Here is a 6,184-nt window from a genome sequence, read left to right as displayed (position 1 = left end):
TTAATACATCAGAATCAAACGGGCTATGTGCCCGGGCGCTCCATAACCGAAAACCTGCGGAGGTTGCACCACGTTATATACAGTACGGAACTGAGGCCCCAGAAATACGCAGTTGCGTCATTGGACGCCACCAAAGCCTTCGATTCAGTGCGCTGGGAGTGGCTATATGCCACCATGGTAAAAATGGGAATAGGACCAGTTTTCTTGAAATGGACCAAATTGGTTTACACCAATCCATCCGCCAGGGTGCGGACCAACAAGACATACTCTGATCCGTGGCCCCTCCACAGAGGCACCTGCCAGGGATGCCCACTATCCCCGATGCTATATATCATCGCCAAAGAACCTGTGGCCGCATACCTTAGACAGGAATACGGAGATGGGGGCATTGAGATTGACGGGATAACCCACCTTGTCTCCATGTACGCCGACGATACCTTGTTATGCTTACATAATCCCGAACACCTCTTGCCCTACATTCTCTTAAACCCTAGAATGCTTCCACAAGCACACGGGAATCCGGATTAACAAAGACAAGTCCTGCCTCTACCCGCTAGCTGCACTATACAACGAAGACTTCAGAGCCCTGCCCCCCTTAGATCTTCAATGGCAGGTGACCTCCTTTAGATACCTGGGAATCACCATACACCGTAACCCTCACACGGAACACATCCTCAACACGATTAGAGCCAAAGATAACCTAGTTAAATCCATGGACTTCTGGGGGAAGCTCCCGCTTTCCGTAGCTGGGAGGGCAGGTCTCCTCAAGATGGTGGCACTTCCCCGCCTATTACACTATTTCACCAACGTTCCCTACAACATCCCACCCTCCTTCTTTAAAGACATTAACAAGTTATGCAGGCAGTTCCTCTGGCAGGGAGGCAGACACAGGGTAGCGCTGGAGACACTTCAAAGACCCTACGATAGGGGAGGAATGAAGGTCCCCAACTTCGAACTGTACTACCTTGCATGCCAGCTAAGACACGTGATGCGATGGATGGCTGATGAGATCACTACAGACACCAGACTTCTCCAACCAGCTCTGTCCGGCCTCTTACTCAGAGACCTACTCTGGGTCAGGGATGGAACCCTAAGGCAGTACCCACACCTGGCGAAGCTTGGGACCCGGCTCTGGAGAAGGGCTTGCAGAACATTGGGCTCCCCAGATCCATACTCCCCACAGATCCCCATAGCAGCACTCATGGCCCACCGCCCTTGGGGCCAACTGGAAGCGCGTGCTCAATGGGAACCCTGCGGGGTGGCCACCCTTGGTGACCTGGTTCAGGACCAAGAAATCCTTACATTCTCCGACCTCAGCGAGACCACGGGGCTGCCAGCAGGGCACTTCCTGCTCCACGGAGCAGTGATCCAAGCTATGAAGGACAGATGGCCTGCAGCCGTCATCCTGGCAACGGACAATGAGATTATAGAAACCTTGTTGAACACCGCCGAAGGAGGCCACGAAACCTCTCGGCTCTATGAAGCCCTATTGCTAGGCACGACCAGGAATGAGCTCAGAAGTAGAGGAAAGTGGGAATACGAATTAGGCCTGGAATTCAGCGACAAGGAATGGGAAAGAGTAATCCTCTACCACAAGAAAATCTCCAGAAACGCCCGCTTACAACTTACCCAACTATACATCACCAACAGGGCCTATCTAACTCCGGAAACTATATCGAACTTCAAGGGCGCCTCAATCCAACTATGTCCTAAATGTAATGAGCCGAGGGCGGGAATGACTCACATGTTCTGGGGTTGTCCTGTGATACGCTCCTTTTGGACTCAGGTACGGGAAAGGGTGGCCAATGCAGATATCGAACTAGAGGTGCTTGACCCTGCGGCCTGTATCCTGGGCAGATACAGCCGGGACAACAAAAACAAGCCCTTAAACAGACTCAGAGACCTAATTTACATCACGGCGAAAAGACGCATAGCCATGGGTTGGAAGAGCCCCAGAGGCCCGATCGAAGCGCAGTGGTGGGGAGACCTCACAAAGTGGATTGCCGCTGAGACCGGAGCATGGGAAACCGCTATCCACTAACAAAGACTGGACTCCAGTGAGGAATTGCACCGCTGGGTGTCGCTGACCGTGCCGTTACTCCACCCCAGAGCGGAGGACGACCCCTCAGATCGATCGGCCAGCCCTGGCCTCTAAACTGACTGGATATCGGATGGGGGAGTTGACCGGGGTCATGGGGGTGGAGGGGGGGGGAGGGTGGTATTGGGGAAGTTGTGGACGTATAGTACATGTGCAATACAAGATTGAGTATGTGGTCTGTTTAATCTGTTGAAAAACAATAAAGAAAGTTTAAAAAAAAAAAAAAAAAAAGGATGGTGATAATGCACTTCTGGAAGGCCTTCTGGTGAGCACTGTGACACCCCTGAGCTATCTCTCACATGCTGCATCATGACTCTTCAAATGACTCTGCAAATTCCACTACATCACCCTCAAACTGCGCTGACTTCCGCTGCAAGCATGTATCACCTTCAAATCCTGCTGCATCATCTGCAAGGCTATAGCTTTTTAAGTCGCTAAGCTACCTTGCTGGGAACTGCAGAATCTCCAGAGGCCTATGAATCACCAGAGACAATGACATGTGCAGACTTGAACTCTGCCAGTGTAGAAAGGAAAGAACCAGAAGACATGACTTCTCTGTCTATGCCCTCACACTCTGGAACCTCCTCCCTGTCAACACTAGACCCAGCCCATCACTTCTACATTCCAGGAAGAAGCTCAATACCCCCCTCTTCAGGGGATGGCTCCTCCCTAACACCTAGGTCCCCAAAAACCTCCACTCCCCATCTAACCTGAGACTGGGCGATCTGCTTCCCCTGTTTCCTCCCCTGATTGCTTCTAGATGCCTTGCTGTCAAATTGCCTGCCTCTCCCGCGTTATTAGCTCCCTTCTCCCTTGTACTGATCCCTGCAATCTGCTTTATCGCCATGTACTTCCCTCTATTACTTGTCAAGCACTACGTTGGTTCTATAAGCTATGTCCGTGCTCAATAAATACCCTAACAATATTAATTTTACATTTGTACAATATACTAAAACACTCAAAAGTATTTTTTACGAAGAAAAAACGTTTTACCTTCCCCAAATCCATCATTTCTCTCAAGCACTTAACCAACAACAAAAAACACACTCTAGTTTTACTTTTCCTCATTTTTGTGTAGCTTGCCAATGGTTATGTTTACTCACTTATTAGCGCTTTTGTGTGGGTTTGCTAGAGTTATACTGCTATGTCTCCACATGACTGCCGTACTATATAAAAAGGAAGTTATTTTTAAGTTCTAATTACTTCCCTGAGGATTCTGAAAAGCTTATCACAGTTTTGTGTGATATGCTCGGAAATTATTTCTGTTCAACCATGAAGAAATCCTTAATATATAGATCTCCAAAACAGAGAAGCAAAATTAGGAGCAGACGTATCTTTAGTGGAGGGTGGTGAGATTGAATAGATGCATCATGGGACTTTACATAATGTGTGTGCTGTGACGGCAAGGCTATGAGTTGGAATAGTTGGAAGGGGAACATGCCAGGCCAGCTTGTTGAAGGCGCTTCCAGGCGCAAAGGTTAAAAGAGTTAATATACCTGCATATGGATGTGACCCCGAGATCAGCATTGCAACCACAAAAGGGAATGGGGTTGGTAGCTAGGAATAATGATGTAATCAATTCATGAACCTTTTTTGTTGTACTTGGATTGAGACAAACATTGGAGTGAGAATTTGCTAGTCTCATTCTTACAGTCTGCCACATCTACACCAGTAAATTCAGACATCCCCATCTCACCTTATATGACTATACAGAGACATCCTAAACTGCCTCTTCAGCCATCCCCACCAGCTGCCAACTGATAAAGAAGGCGCTGAGCCCCCATTTCTGACGCAGTGCTAGTTGGGGGATGAAGTAGGCCTCCCCCATTCAGCCCCAAAGAAAACTGGCAGAAGAAAATAAAAGTTATTTGGAAGTGTATTGTGCCTGTCTACCTCAAAGACCACATTCTGTATAGCCAGCCTGCAGAAAATATGCCCCCTCGCCCCAACAGATTGGCACCAGCCCCGAGTGGGCCTGCTTGTCCTTCAGCCACCTCCTCCCTATATGCAAACTTGGGACCCTCTGTGCTCATGGCCTGGGCAGGGGCTCCATGGCTCGAGAGTGCTGCAAGTGCGGCATAAGCCTTGGCAATCTTTTTACTGTGTCCTGTGCCTTGGAATGTCTGCCCGTCCACTTCAACTTCCATCTTAAAAATCATGTTGCTCCTGCCTCTGCTTTCACCCTTTAACTTGTACTTCAGACCACGGTGTACTTCGTTGAGTTCCATAACTGGGTTCTTACCGTTTCTTGTCAGGACTGATTCCACTCGCCTTTTAGGATTTCTCACACTAGCCTGCAGGCCGACAGCTATGGGGAGACCCTTCGTCTGAAAGAACTGCATTGCTAAGTGAAGTCTGGCAGACTTTTTAGAAGGGCCACTGCCAATGTAGGTTTTCCCCTCAATGTTCACACTCATGGTAAAAGAGGGAGCATGGCCAGGGCCTTTCTGGGATAGAAGCTTGTAATTGAGATTTGGTTTCAACTCATTTAACCTCATAAGAACCTTTGCTCCATAAGGAGCGTTAGACTGTCTCATCCTCCTGCCCTTTTTTCCTCCTGGCATGTCTTCGTCTTCCGTGCTATCCCTTCTTGGCCGCTTCGCTGATGCATAAACAAAGGTGGTAGCAGCAGGAATCTGGCCCATGTAAGAGGTTACAGCTGTATTTTTGGCTGTTGGCTGTTTATGGTGCATCTTCAAGGGCAATGGATCCATCTTCAAAAACGTGTGCACCTGGTTGAACGCTACGAGTCGCAGGGCATGCTGGGCACTGAACGTTATTTCTTCCCTCTGTTGCACCTCGAGGTGGCTGATGCAATCAGTTGGCTTTTTCTCACAGGGATCGTAAAGACCTGGACCATCCAACAAAAGGATACCAGAGGCAAGGCATTCTAAAATTCTTCGGAGAGCTTCCCCGGCACCCAGTCGCCTAACACCTGTTCGAATGGACCTCTCGCAGAGAACCTCCAAGGGCCACCCGTTGAGGGGAGCCCAGACAGGAAAACAATGACAGAGGTCCCTAAGAACACGGATAAGCATAACACAGGAGTTCAATTTGTAAGCATTGGCCTGAAACCACTTGCTACGTTGGTATGAACGCAAAGCAGAAAGGCATTTCTCCATATCCAGAGCATCACGGTTGTAGTTCAGAGAGAGCAATGACATTTTTGGGTTGTCTTCCTGCATTTCTGATGGTGCCATTCTGATGATCAGCTCCAGTGGTGGTTCCTTTGTTTTCTTTATGGCAATAGCTGCTTCTGGGATACACGCCTTGATTTCATACCTCTCCTGTGTGATAGTAGAAAGTAGAACAGCCAGGCCATCTGCCACTGCCATCAGAAGTTGCACTGTTGGCAAATCCCTGCAGTGGAGAACCATCTCGAGCACCCCTTCCCCTTTCAGTATAAGCCCATTTGCCGCCACGCCCACACGTGTTACTCCTTGAAGGACCTTTTTGCTGTCCCCCAAGGTTTCTGCTGCACCAGGTTCTGCTCTTTCTGCACCACATGCTGATTTCTCTTGCTCTCCTATATGGTCTGACACTGCTTGCAGGGCTTGTTCTACCGAACAAAGCATATTCTGAATTGACTCCAGGACTTCCTGGGCTGGATACATCTCAAAATGCCTGTGCAGAACATAGTGGCTCCCCTTTCTGAACATCCGCATCACACGCATTGCTTCTGACTAGATCAGTGTGGTTCTTCTGAATCGGAGAAGGTGCTAATGATGGAGGCTCTAGATTTGCTGTCCTGAAAGGAATGGCTAAAGACAGATGCTACTGGTAGTGTTGGAGAACCCAAGCCTGCACAGTCTGAGCTAGTATGCTCTGGCCCACTGCTCTGAGAAGACCTAGCTTTGAGGGAACAGATAAGCAAGAATATACCCTATCACAGAGGCTCCTCTGTGACATCACTGCTAGCTATGGGAGCAGGGTAAAGTTGACATGCTTCATCTTGGTCAGAGTAGGCAGTACAATCACTTTACAATCTGAATCAGGGCAACACTGGCATATAAGGGATATCTGACACTAAGCTGGATTATCTGGATCTGGCAAAGTCCATTATATGTTTGGCAAAACTAATGTGAC

The 6,184-nt window shown here is 48.7% G+C and overlaps 1 pseudogene; it reads right to left on the bottom strand.

Moving 5' to 3' along the window:
• Positions 1-3,987: 3,987 nt before the first annotated feature.
• Positions 3,988-5,921, bottom strand: LOC138472291 (interleukin enhancer-binding factor 3 pseudogene; annotated as a pseudogene).
• Positions 5,922-6,184: the final 263 nt, after the last annotated feature.

The sequence above is a fragment of the Ambystoma mexicanum genome, chromosome 8 (assembly GCF_040938575.1).
Source record: "Ambystoma mexicanum isolate Mex_15411 chromosome 8, UKY_AmexF1_1, whole genome shotgun sequence".
Lineage (NCBI taxonomy): Eukaryota > Metazoa > Chordata > Amphibia > Caudata > Ambystomatidae > Ambystoma > Ambystoma mexicanum.
Note: the sequence above shows the minus strand (reverse complement) of the source record. Positions and strands in the feature narration are given on the sequence as shown.